This window comes from Pleurodeles waltl, chromosome 4_1 (assembly GCF_031143425.1).
Source record: "Pleurodeles waltl isolate 20211129_DDA chromosome 4_1, aPleWal1.hap1.20221129, whole genome shotgun sequence".
NCBI lineage: Eukaryota > Metazoa > Chordata > Amphibia > Caudata > Salamandridae > Pleurodeles > Pleurodeles waltl.
In genome coordinates, this window is record NC_090442.1 from 661,402,500 (window position 1) to 661,426,948 (window position 24,449).

A 24,449-nucleotide genomic window follows, 5' to 3' on the forward strand; every position below is an offset into this window, starting at 1 on the left:
GCGTGAGGTACCATTTTTATCGGGAGACGTGGGGGAATGCTGGGTGGAAGGAAATTTGTGGCTCCTCTCAGATTCCAGAAACTTTCTAGTGTGTTTCTGGCCACATTTTGAGGTTTGCAAAGGATTCTGGATAACAGAACCTGATCAGAGCCCCACAAGTCACCCCATCTTGGATTCCCCTAGGTGTCTAGTTTTCAGAAATATGCAGGTTTGGTAGGTTTCCCTGGGTGCCGGCTGAGCCAGCGGCCACAGTCTACAGCTAGGCACTTTACAGTAAACACGTCGCATTTCAATGTTAAAATGTGATGTGTCCATGTTGCGTTTCCTATTGCGAGCATTAGGCCTACCCACGCAAGTGAGGTACCATTTTTATCGGGAGACTTGGGGGAACACAGAATAGCAAAACAAGTGTTTTTGCCCCTTGTTTTTCTCTACATTTTTTCCTTCCAAATGTGAGATGGTGTGTAAAAAAGAAGTCTATTTGAGAAATGCCCTGTAATTCACATGCTAGTATGGGCATCCCGGAAATTCAGAGATGTGCAAATAACCACTGCTTCTCCTCACCTTGTCTTGTGCCCATTTTGGAAATACAAAGGTTTTCTTGATACCTATTTTTCACTCTTTATATTTCAGCAAATGAATTGCTGTATACCCGGTATAGAATGAAAACCTACTGCAAGGTGCAGCTCATTTAGTGGCTCTGGGTACCTAGGGTTCTTGATGAACCTATAAGCCCTATATATCCCCGCAACCAGAAGAGTCCAGCAGGCGTAACGGTATATTGCTTTAAAAAATCTGACATTGCAGAAAAAGGTTACAGAGTAAAACGTGGAGAAAATTGGCTGGTTTTTTCACCTCAATTTTAATATATATTTTTTTTATTTCAGCTGTTATTTTCTGTAGGAAACCCTTGTAGGATCTACACAAATTACCCCTTGCTGAATTCAGAATGTTGTATACCTTTCAGAAATGTTTAGCTGTCTGGGATCCAGCATTGCTTTCACACCCATTTCTGTCACTAACTGGAAGGAGGTTGAAACCCCAAAAATAGTAAAAAAAATGGGGTATGTCCCAGTAAAATGTCAAAATTGTGTTGAAAAAGGTGTTTTAGGATTTAAGGGCCAGATGTACCAAGCAGTTTTGCCCATTTTGTGTCTATGGGAAAGTGTCTTCGTACATATGGCCCTAAGGAGGGAGAGAGAGTGAGAGTGAGAGTGAGAGTGAGAGTGAGAGTGAGAGTGAGAGAGAGAGAGAGAGAGATCCTTGACCTTGTCTTCCACGACCCCAATCTGACAAGCACCATCTATAGTTTTTTTTATTTTTTTGTGCTGAGGGGGGATGGTCAAAACGGCCAATCGTAATGAAACCCTCCCCATGGACCAATATTACCCCTTCACAACAGAAAACTATCTGCTGACATTATCAAAGTCTTCCAGAAACTGGCCACAAATGTTGGGTTTACAGGTAATCACTAATCTCACTAAGGAAAACTTCAAAGCCTTTACACGCTGAACAAAGGTAATTCCAAATCCAATTTAAGTTTTTGAAAATGAACGTTCCGGCTGGTGTACGCTTTTTTAAAGGCTACAAGTGCGCACACCTGACATGAATTTCACCTTGTATTTTATTTTTTTTATGTGACAGAGTCCTATTATAGCGTAAATAACACATGTAAAAGGAATCAAAACTCCAAGGTCTTCACATGGTTAGTGAAAAATGAAAGGTTATAATGCAGAGTATAAAAAAAAGTTGCATTGTCTGTGCGTGTTTTGTTAAAAAATGTTTAAAATAGATTTCTAAATGATTGAAAAAAAAAACACATAGTAAGTAAAGTAGACACTCTGAAAACACGGGCAGAAAGAAAAGAAAAAAAATAGTGCACTTAAACCTGGGCAAGACTACAAGTAAGAAGGGTATGCTCCATTAGGGAGGTTGACACAAAAAGGAAGGACAAAAAAACAAACATTGACCACAGAGAAGCAAGCCTTTGAGAAGGACATGCAAAGCTACAAATCAAAAGTGTAAGCCCACAAAGTAGATACAGCATGTCTGCTGCTAGGCGAGACCTAAAATGACCTTGTAATGTGTGAAAAATCTTAGAGTACAATTTGCAGTCGTACAGTACTTGTGGCCAAGTAACCTGCCTGTAATTATTATCTAAATCAGGTGTGGGTACCTCAATAAAACTAGCAGTTTATAACTCCACTGAGAGCATCCCTGCAAAATAATGTAGTCAGGGAATTATGGTCACTATCCACACGGCTGGCAATTTTCATGCCATCAATCAATGGCCGGAGTATTACACCAGAAAGCACATAACCAATCCTGCTCTTGTATGAACCGCTTTTAAAAGTGGGTGCCATCTCCAAGTCAGAGTGGATTCGGCCATTACAGGCTCTTAGGCCCCGGCTGAATACAAATGAAGTTAGATGGAAGACAATACTTGAGAAAAAACTCAAAGGTGTAACAGTTAAAAATGGTGTATTCCACAGTGCACTCTACTGCTCAGTTACTGCATTAATATGAGACGAGGGTGGTAAGCAGAGGGGCACAGAACTTAGATAAGGTGTAGGCTAAAAAGCCATGTTTTCAGCTGCTCTTTGAATGCTGTAAAAGAATCAGTTTCTGAAATGTAGACAGGCAAAGTATTCCACAGCTTGGTAGCAGCCACCAAACAGGCCCTACCTCCCCACCTGGCCCTGCCGAATCTAGGAACCTGCACTAGTTTACTGGGGAGGACTAAGCAGCGTGCCCAGAGAGTACCAGTGAAACAGAGTTAATACGAATCGAGCCTTTTTGATGCAACAGATATTCCAAAAAAAGGCAAAAATAAACAATACAAAGAGCCTTGAAGACAATACTATGCTTTACTGGAAGACAGTGAAGGGAGCGAATACCATCTCTGACCAACATATGCCTTGGTATATTCGGAATGAGAAGCGCAGCTGCATTCTGAATAACCTGGAGTTTATTAACACTAGACACACAGACATTAAGATAGAAAGAATTACAATAGTCCAGTCACGATGTGATGAGTGCAATAGTGACTGCCTGGCGCAAATCCTCTGGAATGTAGGGGAAAATCTTTCTCAAAGTCCTGATGATAAGGAAACTTGTGCTTGCCGTACGACTGACCAGAGTATCAAAGCTCAGAGTATTTTCAAATACGACACCCAGGTTTTTAGCTAATTTGACAGGGGTGGGAAGAGCTCCACATTCTCCCAGCCACCAGATGTTGGACCACACAGATTCCTGGGCGCCGAACACCAAGAACTCTGTTTTGTCCGCATTAAGTTTAAGGGTGTTGTCTTTCATCCATTTACTAAAGCTCGACATACAGTAGTTGAATTTCTCAGCTACAGAGGTAAGGTTGTTGAAAACAGACAATGATTTGAGTGTCATCGGCGTACGACAATACTTCAAAATCCAAAGGAGCGCACCACGGCAGCCAAAGGAGCAACATACACATTAAAAGGAGTCGGACTTGTGGACAAACCCTGAGGGACTCCACATGGAAAACTAAATGCCTCTACCTTAAAACCACCACAGCCAACTGTTTGAATTCTATCTGTAAGAAAAGAAGATAGAAGTCAGGGAGCCGGACCTCCCACTGCCCAAATGTCCTGAAGCTGTTGAATCATCTGTGTGAGCCAGACAGTATCAAATGCTGTGGACAGATCGAGCATCAGTAGAATGGTTACGATCAAACTGGCGGTGGATACTATCTACTGCCACGGTGAGGGCAGATTCTGTACTAAGGCCAGACCTGATGCAATTTTACTAGGGATAAAGAATATCATGAGCCTCAATAAATTTGGCAAGTTCCCGGTTAGTGAATTTTTCGAGGCTCTTGGAAGGCCAAGGAAACAGGGAAATGGGATGACATTTTTTTAAAGTCCTTAGGATCTATGTCTGTTTTTTTTTATGAGTGGAGTGGCAATTGCTTCCTTCCATGACGTGGAAAAAACACCAGATTGCAATATAAGTGCAAACCTTTTCTGCAGTAAATCTGCAATAGGTTCCCGGACCAAATGGAATATTTTTGCAGAGCAGGGATCAATAGGGGATCCATCTTTAATACTCAGTAATAGCTCCTTAGTTTGCTGCAGGGAGATGGCAGGGAATTCCTTAAGCTGATTGCCATGTAGGCCTGAACAGGCACCTTTGTGCGGTAACCCGTTCAGGGCTAGACCAAATATGGAGTAAATATCCAGAATTTTGTTCCTGTCTAAGTACTATGAGTTCCGCCAAAAATCAGGGAGCGGAAGGTTTACTTCTAGGCACAGTTTTGACCCTGAGAGGAGCTATACTATCCAGGGAGAGAGAGCTTGAAAACCTTCTGCGGAGTAGCCTAGGGAGTCGCCAAGGCTAGCTCCAGAAAGGTTAAGTGCCTGCTTCAAGTTGGTCGGATCTTATTTTACTCACATTCCTGCACACAACAGACTTTGGGAGGGCCTAACACTGTGCCTGAGGTGAGGTGAAGAGATACTACATAAAATAGCTTGATGGTCTGTCCAGCTAAGAAGAAGGGTTCAATTGACTCAGTGTGGTTAGAAAAAATACCATCAAGAGTGTGACCAGATGAGTGAGTGGGTATACAAACCCTCTGGAACAGCCCTAGTTTTAACATCAGTTCCAGTAACAAGGCCGTGTCCTTGCAGAAAGGATCAGCAAAATGAAAATTAAAATCCCATAATATAGTTGTGCACTTTCACATGCAACATGTTGGCCCACACAGCCTATATTTTTATTTCCACCTCTATCAACCATCAAAGATATATCAGCCCTGTGCCCCAGTCAATCATTTGAATCTAAACTCGACCCGTACAGTGTTGCATTCATTTTAATTTCTTGTGCTAGGGGGTGTTGTTTGTGAAGGGACTTGAAATCATTAGGACTTCCTTGGTTGTGCGAAGATTGCAATCTGTCTAATGGTAGAATTAGAGGACCCTTCTAGATGGGAAGTGCACAATTTGGGGTTAATATGATCATCAACCAGGGCCTCGTTATTTGGAGAAACAAGGATGTAATCAAATTTTGCAGGGCCCACATAGCAACATCTAGCATACGCAATGTCGGATCTTATTACTGACAGACAATTGCATTTAGATGTGATCCAATGCGTAACCTTGTAAATTAGGGACTACGTATCTTCAAATGGACCAGGGGCTAGTTTAGGGACTGGAGTCAAATTACCCTTTCTGTGCTGTTACCCAAATCCGTTAAAGTCGGTACACCCTTAAGGGGTAGACAATGTGGTTCCGATCCCTTGGTGACGTGAGCCACTCCTTCCCCCTCTAATAGTCCTGTTATTCTGGCATCTAGCAGGAAGACTTGGCCTCCATGGCTGGGCTAACTTTCTGGTAGTATTCATGAAGGACTTGTCATTATCTGAATACTGATATGCATGTGGGGCTCTTTTTTTGAGAATCCAAGCCCTGCACCGTCCTGCTACTCCTGCTACTTGGAGCCACAACTTGACTCGTAGTAGCAGTGCTGGTAACATGTGCATAGAGATGTGATCACACCATAGCAGAGGGCCCTGGGGACTCACCTGCATCCTCATTTCTAATACTTGGGGAGAGCTTCTTTGATAGTGATTTCCCCTCCCCACAAATACAATTGTAATTATTACACTTAGCAATAACACAGAACTGAATTTCCGAGAGTCCATCAATTATCCATTTAACTTAAGAATTAAGCACTTCATCTCTTTCAGCTAGCGACGTAAAGAAAGTGAGTCGACATCTGCTGCAGAAACCAAGGCCCATATTTATACTTTTTTAGCGACACAAAATTATATTTTGTAAGTGTGCACTGCTTTTGCGTAAATAAATGACGCAAATGCGGGGCTAAAAAGTATAAATCTGGGCCCAAATGTCTAATAGTAGCTGTGCCATTTAGTACAGCATTAGCTGGAGTTATGGTCTGTGCAATAGTTCCAGGGGAAGTCTGGGAGCTTGCATCTGTGACATCCAAAGGCGTATATTGATTTTGACAGGGAATATTAGTGAGGATAATGATTTCAGGAGAGCGTGGCAAGCATTTAGACAATGAGGCACAGCTCGGAGTTGCTTTGTCCTTGGAAATGGTGGAATTCAGAATGGGTTCATGTAGCCTTCCCTCGGTATTGCAAATAGTGTCAACTATTGTTTTCTTAATTTTCTCCCTCCTAATCATATCAGGTACAGTTGCAGAAATAGTTTTGTCGATTAAGTTAGCATCTCTGGCTTTCAAAATGGTCTCTACTTCTTCAATTAGATTATCATGTCGTCCAAAGAGCCATTGACAGCAGCGCATATCCATTACTTTTTAAAAATTAGCTAGGGCTTTCTTTACTTCAGGCGCTTTCCTTTTCCCCATTGTTAGAGTTGTTGTACAATACGAAAACAATATGTTGATGTGCACAAAAGAAGACCTTTAAAGTAATAGCGGGAAATGTCAATGAAAACAGGTAATCAGCATAAAAAACAGAAGAAAAAACGTGTCAACTAACTTCCATAAAAAAGTCACAAGTCACCACTATATGTTGCTTGATGCGAATTAAAGAGAGTGGACCCAGCCTCTTCCAGTCGATTACAAGTGAAGACGGGCCCAGTCTTGGCCAAGGGCATCTTCTGTGCGTCCCACGCCTGCTAGTCCTCCCTCCTGCACGCTTAGTGCTGTGTGTTGTGCACCCCCTCCTCTTGAGGTAGATGGCTTGTGGAGAATGGAGTCCCCGGTGTTGCAACCATAGCATACAGACAATCAGTGCATCCCGTACCCGCAGGTTCTTCTGTGCTTTTAGAGCTGTGTTTTACAGCCCCTCCTCCTGGGGCAGATGGCTTGTGTGGGATGGAGTCCCTGGTCCTGCAACCACAGCAAACAATCAGCGCCAGCGGTCCTCCTACACATTTGCGCTGTGTGTTGTGCAGCCCCTCCTCCTGGGGCAAGATGGCCTGCTGGGAATGAAGTCCCCGGTCCTGCTTTACATCCGGAGGGAACCCTCTCTGCTGAAGGAGCAGACACTTCCTTATTGGCCCATTCAAAGTTGCATATCTTAATCTACGACCATCTAATTTCTCATTTAAACCCACAGATTTCAGGAACTTGAATGACAACTCTTCTGCTATAAAACATCTCAAAGGTTTGGGCTGCGGTAGACAAATTTCACACATATTCAACACACTTGAAAATATGTACAACAAATGTGCCATGTCCATGAACAACAATAAATGTGTAAAACCTATTTAAAACTAATTTCTAGTTGCCGCAAACTTTTCAAAAGTGTATTACAGAATTTCTACTTGATTCACACTGCAAGTGCATCCTCTGTCTCATGCTTCAGAATTGTTTTGAGGTGGTACTCCTTTCAATTGTTCCTTCCAGATTACTTTCCAGACACAGTGTTTTTGTAATAATGCTCCTCACAGTAAGGTAGTCTCCAGTCTGGAAAACCCACAACAGAGGTACAAAGCGGTGTGAGGTTCCTACACTGAAAGTCAAAAGGCTTAGCCTCCGTAAAGGGCCCGTTTCAACCTGCTTAATAGAATTTGCAGTCTCCACCCCCCCTACTATCTACCAAAGGGTGACGCTTCAGGAAGACAGATCAACAGCCCTTTGCTAACAAAGTCTTCAATTAATTTGTAAAGAGAACCCTGTCACCTTCCTCCTCACACCAGTGTCTGCATCACCTCCCTCTGGCCACTGGAATGCAGGCAATATCCTACTATATAGGAAACTGTCCTGTCACCATCTTGGACTTTTGTCAAACCACATGCATCCTAAATCGATCCCACTGTGTTGTATAATTAATACTGTGAGCCAAAGCGTGATTAACAGAAGACATCTGCTCCAGCATTTGCAGAATCTCCTTTTCAAAGTGTACATTATATGCCTATATACTTTCTCACATTGCTATGATCTTGAGATTACTGAGTTATTAGAGCGCAGCTTAAAATGCTAGATATTTCTTGACAAAAGTGTCAAGCTACTAACCCTTGAGCTGATCAACTGACTTTTCTGGAGCGATGGCCTAGTAGTGCCCTAGCAGTGGACAGCGTCTCTGCCTTACTTGAGTACACCTAATGTAACAAATCCCCATATGCAATTCATTTTTTTGTACAGTCTTGTGCCCACAAATTGCATGTCATCTCAAACATATCCGCTATATCCCTAAAATATGACATGCAAAAACTGACCTTTAATTAAAACTTCTGATTCTCACCTCTCCTTTTTCTTTCAAATGGTTCTCTCCTTCCTTTCCATCCTTTGCATGCCTCCTCTCTCTGAGCACAGCCTAATCTGTCACATGCATCTTTCCCTTAATCCCTTTTAATGTATTTCTACAAATTGTCCACAATTCATTTACAAGATCACCACCTCTTTTCCTTCCTCTGAATGTCATCCCCTACAACCTAGCAATATCCAATCTCCTCTAGCTTATTCATTAATCCCACCAACCAGGTACATGAGTTTACAAAACACCCCACCCCCACTAATGATCACAACTAACTCCTATTAATTTAAACCACCACAAAGAAACTGGAGGGAATGTATGGAATCGTTTGCATGGAAAAACAAAACTAACCCCAATAGCCAACAATAAGCAATAATACTGAACTAACCACTAACCTTGAGGTCTGGAGCAGCATCCTGCCTGGTGTAAAGAGCGTCAATGCCTCAGTGGCGTAGCGTGGGTTGTCAGCACCCGGGGCAAGGCAAGTAATTTGCGTGAGTGAGCCAGGCAGGGGCAGAGAGCTGCGAGTGCCCCCCCTAGATGTTGCGCCCGGTGCGGCCGGCCCCCCCTGCATCCCCCACGCTACGCCACTGAAATGCCTTGTCAGATGTTTTATGTGCTGTGTAAATGTGATTTCAATAACGCCTTGAACTGGTGGGCTCCCATAATATCATCATCGACTTTGTCGCTGACTGCTGGCAGGCTCGGGTGCCAGCCCTACGTAGAAAAAAATCAATCCTTACTTTTAACAAAGTTGGATTAAATGTCTTCGTAATGATCGCCATGTCAATGCCCAAGCCTAAAATTAAATTCCTATGAAGGATTATTTTTAAGAGAACAAAGTTTATCCAGGTGAAGGACATGGGAGCCCCTGGAGCTCCAGCAACATCTCACAAAAAACTCTAATAACAGGTATTATGCATTTGTCCAGCAATGAAAATTTACCCATTTCTTGGGTAAGACAACCAGGTGGGCAGTTATTATATAGTTAACATCTTCTTCCTGGGGTACATTGATAAAATTTTACTAAACAGTGTGAACTCTTCCCACACAGTTGCAACCTTGAGAGTTACTTGCAAATGCCAGAATGCGAACAATCATACCTTTGTCTTCCTATGCCATTCGGATCTAAGCTCAGCAAAATATCCTTAATTGTTAGTTGCTGAAGCTTCTGCATGTATAAGTGCAACAGCAATGCATTCATGTGACTCGATCAAGATGGAGTCAGTTTCGTTTTTGCAGTTGTGGCCCAGGTGCACATAGCAAAAGGTTTGGATTTACTCACAGTCAACAAATGTAAATGAGTAAATTAATTACAAAAAACGAAATAACTAAAATAACAAAATAGGTCAAGCTATTGGGTATAGATCAAGAACCTTGATGTGCTGTACTTATCTTTGGAAAACCTGCCTTTTCATCAGTGAAGAGTGATAAGTAATTACGTATTTCCCTGAAGAGGTCTAACCGTAACAACAATGATAATCCGAAACATTACTTACAATTCCCCACGTTACAAAATATAATTGTCTTCCTTTTCTGGTAAACTAATAAATATGCAGGTGTAATGGCAGTTCTCAGTGCTGCTTCAATTGGATAAGTGATGTGAATGTGTTTGCATGTGTTCATTATGTACCCATCATATATTTGCTATTTATTATCATTCGAAAATATGCAATCTGTAAAACAAAAAAAGTATAAAAAAGTATTTTTGAGGTTAATGTTTCCATTACAAAGCTCAAATATTAATTGTTCATTTCTTTCAAATTTCTTTATTGAGCTTCTATTGTTAAACCACAAAAGCACACATATGATCAACATTATTTGTACAAACTTCTAATCTCAAAAAGAAAAAATGAGTCACTCTGCAAACCTCTCATATTATACATTGTTCTTAAAAAATGCACAACGTTTGTTAAAAACCAAGCATCTGGTAACATTTGTAGATATGAAAGTGCAGGACAAACTTGCAAAAGGCCTCTTCCTTTAAAAAATGGTACTAAAAAAGAGTTTCTAGGTTCTCTATAAAACTTACAAAACATTACCAGGTGTATGGTATCCTGCGGAAACTTGTTGTCGCAGCTGCAGGAACCCAGTATGCAAATATCATAACAACCTCAAGGAGAGGCAACAATCAAATGAAGGAGGTTGAATCTGAATCTCACAGGCAGGAATCTATTATTTTTTATGGCCAATAAATAAGGCTCCATTCCCAATGTTGTGGTAACCAAAACAAAGTTTCTGACTTGGGGTTTCCACAATTCTGTTCCTTCCCTGGACATCCTTACCCTCTCCATAAAACACGCCTTTACCCAATTGTAGTCTTTTTTTCAAACATCCTCTGGATTTAGGGAATAACTCTGGCGACCTAAGGAAGAGAGGGCATCCCTGGCATTTTTAAGCCACTGTATTTTAAGTGTGCCGTCCAATGACAAACAATCCCTCAAGATTACGCAATTAAAACTAAGTTCTTCTCTAGACCAGATCTTGACCCATGACAATAAGGGATGAACAGCTATCAAATTGCTGATGTATTTAACAAGCTCCTCATGCACACTGAATGAAGGTGTGCTTTGTGGGACACAGAAGACACGCTTGAGAAATTGTTTTTCTTCCGTCTGTATATCCTTAATAACCCTGTAGCCCCATACATTGCACCCATACAGCACGTTTGCTACACACTTAGCCTGTTTAATAGGGCCTTGAGTGGCTCACTACCCAGTCGTGTGGCAAAACTAAAGATAGCACCTATAGTCTTTCTAAAGTCCTGCCTTTTGTCCAATACCAGTGGATTCCAGCTCAGCTTATCGATCAGAACTCCCAGGTAGCAGAAGCTCTGGACTTTTGTCCACAAATGATGATTCAACGAAAAAGTCTTAGCTATTTGACTTCGGGCCCACCACCATAACGTATGATTTGGAGAGGTTCATGAATAAGTCCAGATCCCCCATAAAGGTCTCAAAGGTATTCAGCAGAATTTGCAACATGTTGGCTGTCCTTTCCGTCAAGACTGTGTCATCAGCATAAAGGAGAACAGGAACAGAACATGTGCCAATTGAAGGGCAATCATAGTTAGTGGCGATTAAGATGAAACTGAAATTGGGTCAAGATGCACCCTTGATGCCCCCGACTCCTCTAAAAGCTCTTAGTACATGCTGCATCGCTAGTATATCCACCCCAAACCCAGGAGGATCTTCCACAGCAGCCGTGAGATCCATGAAGTCTAGGTGGACTGACTCTGAATGGGCAGTAACATATTTACTAACCACCATATATAAATAAATTCAAGCACTGGTCAATGGTGGATTTACCAGATTGGAAACCATATTGAGATTAAGAGATTATATTATTCTCCACTGCCTATCCCTTGAATCGGTCTAAAATCGCCCAGCCCATTACCTTAACAACTGCATCTATAAGTGACATAGGCCTATAGCACTGAGGATTTTCTTTGTCACCCTCCTTAAAAATAGGCGCGACAACAGCAGATGACCAAGATGGAGGAGGGCCTTCTCTCACAGCTGCATTAAGAGTCAGGGTCAGTAACGGGCCCAGGACTCGGTGTTCTCCAGTATTGGATCTTTCATAGATACACATGCTTGAATCATCCCCGTCGTTGAGGTGGGAGCCTCACAGTAACTTTAAATACACAAAGCAGTAAGTCTGTAAGTTTAAAACCAGTAGGCCTCAGTAGGCCTTATAGGATATTTTATAGCCTATCCACCTTGTTTTGTGAAAAGACCCAAATTTCAGTGTCAACCAATGAGGATCCAGCCCCTCCCAAACACTCCCAACAGAGGCTGAATTCCCTCAGATTTTCTAACGCACGTCGTGTGAAGGGAGTCTCCCTGAGCTCTGCTCAGTTTACCTTTTTTCTGACTGAAAATTGTTTCTCTCAGGAACTCAGCTTTCCAACTTTATCATGTCTGAAAAGACAAAGAAGAGTCTGTTCAGAGACTGTGGCAGCTGTGGGAAGAAAAGACTACATGTTGATGACCCCCACAAGAAATGCATCTACTGCCTCCATCCAGACCACAAGGTGAGAGACTGCAAGATCTGTCGCACCTTTAGTCAAAAAACCTTCAAAGACTGTGAGGGTAGGCTTCTCCTGTGGCTGCAGAAGCAGAAAGCCATGGAACATCCTTCCTCAGACGAAAGTGAAGCGTCATCTCATGCTTCTCACTCCCAAAAAAGAACAGGTGAGAGAGGAAGATTGCCTGATGAGCCACCAAGGAAGATGGCCAAAAAGATGAAACAGGTCTCTACTGAGACAAAAAAGGGTGTTCCCCATTCAGAGACACACACAAGTTTGCCAAAAAAGGTTCATTCAGAGTCTACTACGCCTTTACATAAGAAGAGTACCGCAAAAAAGGCATCCCGGTCTCTGTCACCCCAGAAAGATCCGGAGAAATTCTCTTCAGGAAAAAGGCACCCGTCGACAACCACCCCGTCGACGACGGTGTCGACGGTGACATCTACGACAGTGTTGTCGACGTTTACAACGGCGGTCTCACCGATGATTATGACGTCGTCACCGTTATCGTCGACGATGAGAATTACGGCAAAAATATTTTAAAAAGCTTCATCGGCGAACACGTCGTCGACAGCGGAGGCTTCATGGGTCCACCAATCGACCAAGGCACTTCCGTTTATGAAGCACCTCTTAATGAGGTTTAAGAAGAGCACACCGCCGACGACAGCACCGTCGGCGACTCAGATGCCGACAGGGGAACCGTCGTCGAAAGAACGCTCGACGAAGAAGCCGTCGACTAAAGAACCGTCGATGAAGGAACCGTCGACGAGGGAACCGTCAAAAGCAGTAGCAATGGATAAACCATCGACCCTCCTGGGTACTCCACCACACCAATCTTCAACTATAATGCCTTATTCTCAAGATGATTCAACGAGATTCTTACCCCTTTCTCTCATCACCATGGGGGACAAAGCTTCTGATATTCTGCCAATGCATACCTCTCCAAGCAAAGTATTGTCATATCCCCCACAACATCTCTTGGATGATGATGATGATGCATACTCCCAAGACGAGGGAATGTTTGGGGCAGCGAGTAGCCCGTCTCAGCTGCATGTAAAATGCCAGGATTTTGATGACGAAGATGAAGAGCATTACCAGCCCAGCTATGCTTCAACATCATACCCCCCGGCAGAACAACAATTACCCCTCTCCATGCCCAGCACATTAGTGGCAGACCTTCAATCTATGCTCAATGACTACTACAGAAGGTTTCCACCATCAACACCTACCACACCACCCAGGCCTGAAACCTACCAGACGCCTCGGCAAACCCAGATGACCATTCTCCCAGAGACACCACAGGCTAGCATACCATTGACTAGCCAAACGCAAGAAGCTCATCCCTCGTCAGACGACGAAAGGGAAGAGGGTGAGTTAAGAGATTCTGTGACCAGTGAATGGGATGATTATCTCGTCCCCACACCATCTCCACCTCCAGCAGGTCCAGTGGATTCGCCTCCAGAGGACATAGGAGGTTTTCATAATTCGATAGAGAGAGCGGCAAAGCGTTTTGGCCTTTCTATTATCTCTCATGAAACAGAGTGCTTCCTTTACGACTTCAAGGAACCATCAAAGAGATCGGTAAGAGCGATACCGATAGTAGATTTCTTATGGCAGGAAGGGTTGAAGGCGATGAAGAATCCAGCGACAGTGCCTTCACAAATGCCAAGGCTAGAAAAGAAATATAAGGCCCCGGATGATTCTCTGGCCTGTTAAGTGTCGCAGCCGAAACCTGATTCAGTAATATCACAGGCAGCGCAACGATGTTCTAGAAACCCCTCCACGCCTATAGCATCTCCCCGAGACAAAGAGGGGAGGAGATTAGATAATATCGGGAAAAAATTCTCCTCGGTAGCAGCGGTCACAGTCAAGGCAGCTAACTCCCTCGCCATCCTAGGAAGATAAGAGTGCCAGATGTGGGCAGACATGTCTGCTTTCTTGGATCTCTTGCCGGAGGATGTCAAGGTGGAAGCAAAAAAGGTGTTGCAGGAAGGAGAACGGATTGCTGCAGAGATTATAGACAGCGCAATAGACATTTCTTTAACTGGTTTCATGGTTTCAGACAATTGGCTGGTGCAGCAGTCTTGCGTAGGCAAGGATGGTTAAAGGCTACATCATTTCGACCGGAGGTCCAGAGTCACGTTCTCGACATGCCTTTTGATGGTGAGAGTCTGTTTGGGAAGCATGTCGACGACATGTTCCAAGCCATCAAAACAGATACGGATACAGCAAAATCACCAGGTACCTTACAATATAAAAAGCAACCTTTTCGTGGAGCAAGGGGAAGAGGAGGTTACTCCTTTCGAGGGGGCTACCATCAGTACAGACCCCAGTATCAGTCTTCCTCCACAGGATCCCGACAACAGTACCACCAGCAACAGCAGCATTACAGGTTGCCACCGGCCGCGGCCTATAAACATCCAGCGAGAGGAAGAGTGGCTGCCCGAGGAAGGGATACGGGCAGGAAGCAATGACCCACCAACCATTCCAGTGTTATTCCCCCCACCAATCTCGAGGGTTGGAGGTCGCATTACTCCCTATTTCCTTCAGTGGGAGGCGATAACATCAGACAGATGGGTGCTCAATATAGTGGCCAGAGGCCATACTCTGGAATTCACACAAACACCACCAACTGTTCCTCCATCGGGCCCTCCGCCCCCGAGGGTGAACCAACTCCTCAAGGAAGTGCAAGTGATGCTGGGCAAAGGAGCGATAGAACCGGTCCCTTTTTCTCAAAGGAACAGGGGATTCTATTCCCGCTTCTTTCTCGTAAAGAAACCCTCCAGGGACTGGCGCCCCATCCTGGACTTAAGAGCACTGAACAAGTTTCTAAAGAAACAATAGTTCAGGATGGTAACACTACAGAATGTCCTGCGCCTTTTAAATACTGGAGATCTGATGGCATCCCTAGACCTCCAGGATGCTTACTTTCATATTCCAATACACCGCAACCACCGCAAATTCCTCAGATTCAGAGTAGGTGGTATGCACCTCCAATTTCGAGTTATTCCATTTGGTCTCAAATCGGCCCCCAGAATTTTCACGAAAATGTTGGCTCCGGTAGCAGCACATCTCCGCCAGTCGGGTATGCACGTTTTTCCTTACCTAGATGACTGGCTCATAAAGGCACCTTCAAAGCCTCAGGTGATACATCATATTTTGGTTTGCCTTCAATTGCTAAACAGCCTGGGGTTTGTCGTCAATTATCAAAAGTCTTAGCTTCACCCAACACAAGTATTAAATTTCTTAGGAGCAATACTAGACACGGTCCACAGCAAGGCGTATCCGTCTCACGAGAGGAAACAAAAACTAACCTCCTTAGCACGCAGCCTCTCTACAAAAAAGTTCATTTCAGTCCGCATTTACAAATCATTGATAGGGATGATCTCATCATGCATTCCGCTAGTCCCAGATTGCAGGCTCCATATGCGACCCCTGCAAGAACAATTGGATGTACAGTGGACTCAGGTGCGCGGTTCGTTTGAAGACAGAATTCGCATAACACCTCTAATGCAGACCGGCATGAAGTGGTGGGCGACACTGGCCAATTTGTCCAACGGACTCACATTCCTTCATCAAGTACCCAGTTACATAGTAACAACGGATGCTTCTCTCGAGGGATGGGGTGCACATTGCCAAGATCTGCAAATCAGCGGATCCTGGAATGCAAAAGAGGTTCAGCTCCACATCAATTACCTAGAACTAAAAGCGATAGACCTAGCTCTAAAAGCTTTCTTGCCAAAACTACAAAATTCAAGCGTCTTAATCAGAACGGACAATACGACCAGCATGTTTTATCTAAACAAGCAAGGGAGCACAAGATCCCTACAACTCTTGCAACTAGCTCAGGATATCTGGACATGGGTCATCAAGCACAACATTTCGCTCAAAGCGGAGCATGTGCCAGGACAAACCAACGTTCTGGCAGACACACTGAGCAGGACAGTGATACCATATCACAAGTGGGAGCTAGACCAGAAACTTCTCAATCGACTTTTCCTTTTATGGGGCAAACCAAATCTCGATCTATTTGCCACACTCGAGAACAAGAAATGCCAGTATTATGCAAGTTGGCTTCCCGAGAAAGGATCGTGGGGAAATGCGTTTTCGATGAGATGGTACAGGGTCTATGCCTACGCTTTTCCTCCGATCCCGCCTATACCGAGAGTCCTCAACAAAATGAAGACGGAGGGGTGTCGCCTCCTATTCATAGCTCCCAGGTGGCCCAGACAGGTCTGGTACACGGAGCTCCTAATGCTCTCCAAACAGCCACATGTGCAACTCAAACAGAGTCCGACCCTCTTGACAATGCACCAGGGACAAGTCAGGCATCCAGATCCGTCATCTCTTCACTTGTCGGCTTGGCTCCTGAATTCAATGAATATGTAAATCCGAACATTTCCTCGGAGTGTAGAGACATCTTAGCCAAAGCTAGAGCGGACACTACCAACAAAACCTACAAACTTAAATGGAAACGTTTTTGTATATGGTGTGCAACAGAAGGTATACATCCTATTTCCGCTCCTCCAGAGCAGATATTGCCATATCTCTTGCTTTTGGCAAAGTCAGGACTTTCATACTCCTCCACTCGAGTGCATCTGGCAGCAATCTCGAGATACCGTAGATCACAACACATGGTCTCATTATGTTCCACCAGAATTGTGAAACAATTCATGAAGGGCCTTTTTTGTGTTTTCCCACCAGTTCTGAAACCTCTGCCGTTATGGTCCCTGAATGTTGTATTAATGCAGCTCACGAAAGCTCCCTTTGAGCCGATCCACAGAGCCGATCGAAAATTCATCTCATGGAAAACAGCTTTACTACTAGCTCTTACTTCAGCCAAAAGAGTCAGCGACATTCAGGCTTTCACTACTAAAGAACTTTTCCTCCAATTTACAAATACCGGTGTAATCCTAAGAACAAATCCTAAGTATATCCCAAAAGTTCCTTCAACTTTTCATTTGAATGAAACAGTCATCTTAAAAACCTTTTTTCCAAATCCACAAACGGTAGCCGAGAAGACATTACATTCTCTGGATATAAAAAGGTGTCTAAAATTCTACTTACAGAAAACACAAGTCATCCGTCATTCTGACCAATTATTTGTTGCATTTGGTGGAACAAGAAAGGGACATGCAGTGTCCAAACAGACTATAGCCAGATGGATTGGCCTCGCAATCCAATTCTATCATGCTAAGGCTGGTAAACCGCTCCACAACAAGGTGAGAGCCCATTCTACAAGATCGGTAGCCACTTCAGCTGCACTCTTTGCTGGGGTGCCACTGCATAGCATCTGCAGAGCGGCCACATGGTCTAGCCAGCATACGTTTACAAGACACTATTGTCTCGAAGAAACAAGTAACATTGATACAGCGGTGGGGCAGGCAGTACTGAGGCATCTATTTTGTTAAGGTGAGCCTCTTACAACATCCCACCACCACACTCAAGGTATGTTCGATATTGTTTTTCAGTTTCTTTAATATCTAATTTTATATTACAGTGTAGATTGCTCTAATACTTTATTTCATACTAGTCGTAATACCAACGCTTTTTCATATTGTGTTAACATGTTGTAGACCTCAAAACAACGTCACATATTGTATCATAATATTCTGACATACAGTTTTTTCTATTATTGTTATATTTATTAACGTGATTGATATCACTTGGAGAATTACGATAAAATAACAGACAGACTAATTCGCTAATTCTCCAACATTACTGCTCGTTACTCTGATTCAAGCATGTGAATCTATGAAAGATCCAATACTGGAGAAGAAACTTAGTTACTTACCTGTAACTGCAGTTCTCCAGTATTGGTATCTATCATAGATTCACATACGATCCACCCGCCACCCCTCAGAGGCTCCCCTATTATACAGATATTGAACTTCACACTTGTACTAGAAAATCTGAGGGAATTCAGCCTCTGTTGGGAGTGTTTGGGAGGGGCTGAATCCTGATTGGTTGACACTGAAGTTTGGGTCTTTTCACAAAACAAGGTGGATAGGCTATAAAATATCCTATAAGGCCTACTGAGGCCTACTGGTTTTAAACTTACAGACTTACTGCTTTGTGTATTTAAAGTTACCGTGAGGCTCCCACCTCGACGACGGGGATGATTCAAGCATGTGAATCTATGAAAGATACCAATACTGGAGAACTGCAGTTACAGGTAAGTAACAAATTTTCTTATTAACAAACAAATCTGGGGGAATGCCATACGGTCCTGGGGCTTTTTGTCTTGTAAGGCCCTTTATGCCCTGTGTTATCTAATCTAAGGTGAATATAAGTTCAGATCTTCTGACAATTTCCTTACCCTGTATTTCAGAAACTACAGACCCCACATTGTTACCAATGCCCTCAAAATGGTTGACCCAATCTCATGCCGCTATATGATGAAACATAGAAGGTACTTTATCTTGGGCAAAACAAGGCTGATTAATATTATGCCAGAAGAACGAGTTACTTACCTTCGGTAACAACTTTTCTGGTGGATACATTAGCTACCTGTGGATTCCTCACCTAATGAATACTCCCATGGCGCCAGCATTCGACGGAAATCTTCTTCCTAGCTTCTGCACGTCGACGAGGACATCACTCTAGCCCACGCGACGCCGTCTGACGTCATACAGGCAATAAGAGGTCCTCGCCGACGTGCCGACGTCAGTACCAACATTTTATTTTTTACGTGCATGAGAATAATAAACCAATGCAATGTAAAGAGCAAAGCAACATCCCATAACATTGTAAATCACACAACATTGCAATAAAATGGCTGTAGATTTAATATAACTCCCCCTTTTTTTTTTTTTAAATCAAACAATCAAATATATGCAAATCAAGTATATACAAAAATATATATACATATATATATATATATATATACAAGTGTCCATATATACAAACTCTATTGCAGCCTTGAAGACCAAGAGGAGCACACTCAAGGATTACTTGGTAAGACCAGAAAGGCAACGGGGAGGCGGGTGGGACCGTGAGGAATCCACAGGTAGCTAATGTATCCACCAGAAAAGTCGTTACCGAAGGTAAGTAACTCGTTCTTCTGATGGATACAACTACCTGTGGATTCCTCACCTAATGAATAGAGTCCCAAAGCAGTACCACGCCCGGTGGTGGGTGCCAAAATGATCAAACCAAGAAATCCTGCAGCACTGACCGTGCAAAATGGCCGTCCCTTCTGACCTCAGAGTCCAAACAGTAATGTTTCGCAAAAGTATGAAGGGACGACCAAGTTGCGGCCTTGCAGATGTCGACCACAGGAACACCCCTGGCCAAGGCCGAAGTGGCCGACTTAGCTCTGGTGGAATGAGCTCTAATGCCATCAGGAGGATCCTTCTTTGCCAAAGAGTAACAGCTTTTAATGCAAAGAACAACCCACCTGGAGAGTGTTCTCTTGTGGACTGCCTTTCCTCTCCTCTTGCCCACGTATCCGATGAACAGCTGATCCTCCAGCCTGAAATCCTTCGTTCTATCAATGAAGAAGCGTAACACCCTCTTTGGGTCCAAGCGATGTAGTCTCTCTTCCTCCTTAGAAGGATGAGGCGGAGGATAGAACGTGGACAAAGTAATTGTCTGGGCCAAATGGAAAGGTGAAACAACCTTCGGGAGGAAAGCAGCCTTGGTCCTCAACACCAACTTATCCCCATAAAAAGTTGTATAAGGGGGTTTTACCGATAAGGCTTGCAACTCACTCACTCTCCTTGCAGATGTTATAGCCACCAGGAAGACTGTCTTAATAACTAAATACCTTAAGGGGCAAGAATGCATAGGCTCAAAAGGGGAACCCATAAGGAAAGTGAGGACCAAGGACAAATCCCATTGAGGCATAACAAATGGTTTTGGAGGATATTTATTTAGAAGACCTTTCAAGAATCTGAGAACAATAGGGGATTTAAATAACGATGGTTGGTCTGGAAGACAAATGAAGGCTGACAAGGCAGACAAATAACCTTTAATGGTAGCCACTGCACAACCTTTCTGCGCTAGAGACAGAGCAAAAGACAAAACATCTGACAGATGAGCATGTAAGGGATCAATCTGTCTCTCTCCACACCACATAACAAATTTAGACCACCTATTAGCGTAGATAGATTTAGTGGAGTGTCGCCTGGCCGCTAATATAACATCCACTACATCAGGCGGGAGAGAGAAGGAACTCAGGTTGCCCCGCTCAATCTCCAGGCATGTAGGTGCAGACTCTGGAGGTTGGGGTGTAAAACCTGCCCCTGCGACTGCGAGAGGAGGTCTGCCCTTAGAGGGAGACGGAGCGGAGGGCACAGTGAGAGTTGGAGAAGGTCGGAGTACCACACCCTCCTTGGCCAATCCAGAGCTATTAAGATGACTTGGGCCCGGTCTTGGCGAATCTTCCTCAACACTCGAGGAATCAAGGGTATGGGGGGAAACGCGTAAAGCAACTGGTCGCACCAGGTTATCAGAAACGCGTCCCCCAATGCTCCCTGCACCGGATACTGGAGGCTGCAGAATAACGGACAATGCGCGTTCTCCAGAGTGGCAAACAGATCTATCCGAGGAAACCCCCACATCTGGAAGATTAAACGGACTTGATCTGGATGGTCGGCCGAGAATTGGCGACTGAGACTGTCCGCACGTACATTCAAGACCCCGGCCAGATGATTTGCTACCAAGCAAATCTGATGGTCCTTTGCCCAGGACCATAGTCGAAGAGCTTCTCTGCAGAGAAGGTACGACCCTACTCCTCCCTGTTTGTTTATGTACCACATCGTGGTAGTATTGTCCGTCAGGACCTGTACCGACTGACCACGAAGGGAAGGGAGGAAGGCCTTGAGAGCCAGACGTACAGCCCGTAACTCTAACAGATTGATATGAAACATCTGTTCCTCTGGAGACCAAAGTCCTTTGATCTCCAGATCCCCCAGATGAGCTCCCCACCCTAGAGTGGAAGCATCCGTTATGACCGTGGCCACTAGTGGCGACTGCGCGAACGCCTTTCCTTGTGAAAGATTGTTGCTCGCAATCCACCACTTCAAGTCCACAGCAGCATCTCTGGCGATCTTGACCACACCTTCTAGATCTCCTTTGTGTTGAGACCACTGCCTTCGGAGGCACCACTGAAGAGCCCTCATGTGCCAGCGAGCATGCGTGACCAACAGTATGCAGGAGGCAAACAGACCGAGCAGACGAAAGACCTTGAGGACTGGAACTACCTCTCCATTTCGAAACATTGGAACCAATTCCTGAATATCTTGAATCCGCTGAGGCGGAGGAAAGGCTCGATTCAATGTTGTATCCAGTACTGCCCCTATGAACAGGAGGCGCTGAGAGGGCTCCAGGTGAGATTTGGGCACGTTCACCGAAAAGCCCAGGTCGAACAACAACTGGGTTGTTGAATTGCAGATGATGCGACACAAGCTCCGGAGACTTGGCTTTGATCAACCAGTCGTCCAAGTAAGGGAATACTGCTATCCCCTTCCTTCTGAGCTCTGCCGCAACCACCGACATCACCTTCGTGAAGACTCGAGGTGCTGAACTAAGACCAAACGGGGGGACCGCAAACTGATAGTGCTGCGACCCTACCACAAACCGGAGATACTTCCTGTGCGACTTGAGTATCGGGATATGAAAATAAGCGTCCTGCAAGTCGACAGACACCATCCAATCTTCTTTGTTCAACGCCAAAAGCACCTGTGCTAGGGTCAGCATCTTGAACTTTTCCTGTTTGAGGAACCAATTCAAGATCCTCAGATCCAGGATCGGTCTCAACCGACCATCCTTCTTGGGAATCAGGAAGTACCTTGAGTAACAACCTCGACCCCTTTCCTGCTCTGGGACCAACTCCACCGCGCCCTTTGAAAGGAGGACTTGAACCTCTTGTTCTAGCAACAGGAGGTGTTCTTCTGAACAATAAGATGGGCGGGGCGGGATGGGGGGCGGAAACTCCCGAAAGGGAAGGGTGTAGCCTTTTCCCACAATACTGATAACCCAAGTGTCCGTTGTCATAGTCTCCCACTTGTGGAGAAAATGCCGTAACCTTCCCCCTACAGGAGAGGAGTGAGTGGGAAATGGTGGAAGCCTAAGGCTGCTTTCCCTGCTGCATCCCTCCAGAGGACGAGGAAGAGGCAGAGTGCTGTTGAGAGGCTCCTCTGGTGCGGGCCCTACCTCTCCCTCTAAACGATCTATAGGGGTGGGAAGACGCGGGTTGCTGAAATCTCCCCCGAAAGGAAGAGGAGGAAGAGCCACGCCCAAATCCACGAAATCTCCTGAAAAACCTGGAAGAGGCAGAGGAAGAAGGAGCTTGCAGCCCTAACGATTTGGCTGTGGCCCTGCTCTCTTTAAATCGCTCCAAGGCCGAATCTGCCTTGGCTCCAAACAGTTTGTCCCCATCAAACGGGAGGTCCAATAGGGTCGACTGCACGTCCGCAGAAAACCCTGAATTACGGAGCCAGGCCTGTCTCCTTGCCACCACAGCCGTGCCCATCGCCCTAGCCACCGAGTTGGTCGTGTCCAGCCCAGACTGGATAATCTGGGTTGCGGCAGCCTGGGCGTCCGGGCCAACATCCAAGAGTCCCTGGGGAAGCTCCGTAAATGAAGATGAAATATCGTCCATAAGAGCATGGATGTATCTCCCCAGAATGCAAGTTGTGTTGGTGGCCTTCAACGCCAAACTGCAAGATGAAAATATTTTCTTGGATTGTGCATCCAGCTTTTTGGAGTCCCTGTCTCCAGGTACCGTCGGGAAAGATCCAGGCGCTGACTTCGATGAACAGGAGGCTTGCACCAACAAGCTCTCCGGTGTAGGGTGTCTAGAAAGAAAGCCAGGGTCAGATGGTGCAGCTCGATATCTCCTGGCCACAGCCCTATGAACCGCCGAGGAAGATACTGGCTTCTTCCACACCTCTAACACCGGATCAAGCAAAGCCTCATTAAACGGCAAGAGAGGCTCTGCTGCAGCAGAGGCCGGATGCAATACCTCCGTCAATAAATTCTGCTTCGCCTCTGCCACCGGCAAAGGCAGGTCCAGAAAGTTAGCTGCCTTCCTTACCACAGCGTGAAAGGTAGCAGCCTCCTCCGTATACTCCCCTGGAGATGAAAGGTCCCACTCAGGGGAAGTATCCAGCCCACTGGCCGTATCGAGACCATGCAGTCCATCACCAGAGTCCTCCACCTCTCCTTCCTCCAGGACTCGTTGGTACTCCTGCTCTTCCAAAAGACGGAGAGCACGCCTCCTCGAATGTAGTCTCTGCTCGATACGCGGAGTCGACATGGCCTCCGCCGAAGTCGAAGATCGGCGCCGATCTCCAGAAATATCCGACGCCGCGTTGAAGGAGCAGGACGAAGAGATCTTGGAGCCGATGGACCCACCGGAGTCACAGGACGAAATCCTGACGTCGACGGGATGGAAACCTCCTGGGCCAATCCCTCTGAAGCCACCGGAGCGGCCACCGGCGCCGACCCCGGCGCCGAGCCCACATTCCCAAAAGGGAGAAAGGGCACAAAGGGTGCCGGCCGTAGAGGCGCAGGATCACCCAATGAAAAGGCCAAAGGCCCCGAAGGACCTGCCGGAGCACCCCCTGGAGCCATCTGTTGAAAGATGGTATACATCGCATTAAGAAATGCGGTACTATCGGCTCCAGGGGTGGGAAAAGCCGGATACTGGGGTGCCTGGATCGAAGGCGACCCCGACGCCGGCCTCGACGTCTGTGACGCCGGAGACAACACCAGAGGCTGCATCACCTCAATCACAGACGCCTGTCCAGGCGAAGTCGGTGACGCCGGAGAGGGCAACGGCGTCGATGGATGCGGCGTGACCGTGCGACTGATCTCCCAAGTTCTCCGACGCCGAGCCGAAGGCGACCTCGAAGGAGTCTCCTTGCTGGAGTGACGCCGTGAATCTCTACGGCGCCGGGAGTCTCGATGACGCCGATGAGACCTTGGCGAAGAAGACTTTTTGTGATGTTTTTCCTTTCTCTTCGACTTCGCCATGAATAGCTTAGCCTCACGTTCTTTGAGGGCCTTCGGATTCATGTGCTGACATGAATCGCAAGTCGCGACGTCGTGGTCGGAGCTCAAACACCATAGACAGTCGGAGTGAGGATCTGTAACGGACATCTTGCCCCCACACTCTCGACAGGGCTTGAAACCCGACTTCCTCTGAGACATTATTACCGCAGAGAAGAACTATGCAGCAGAAAATACACTGTA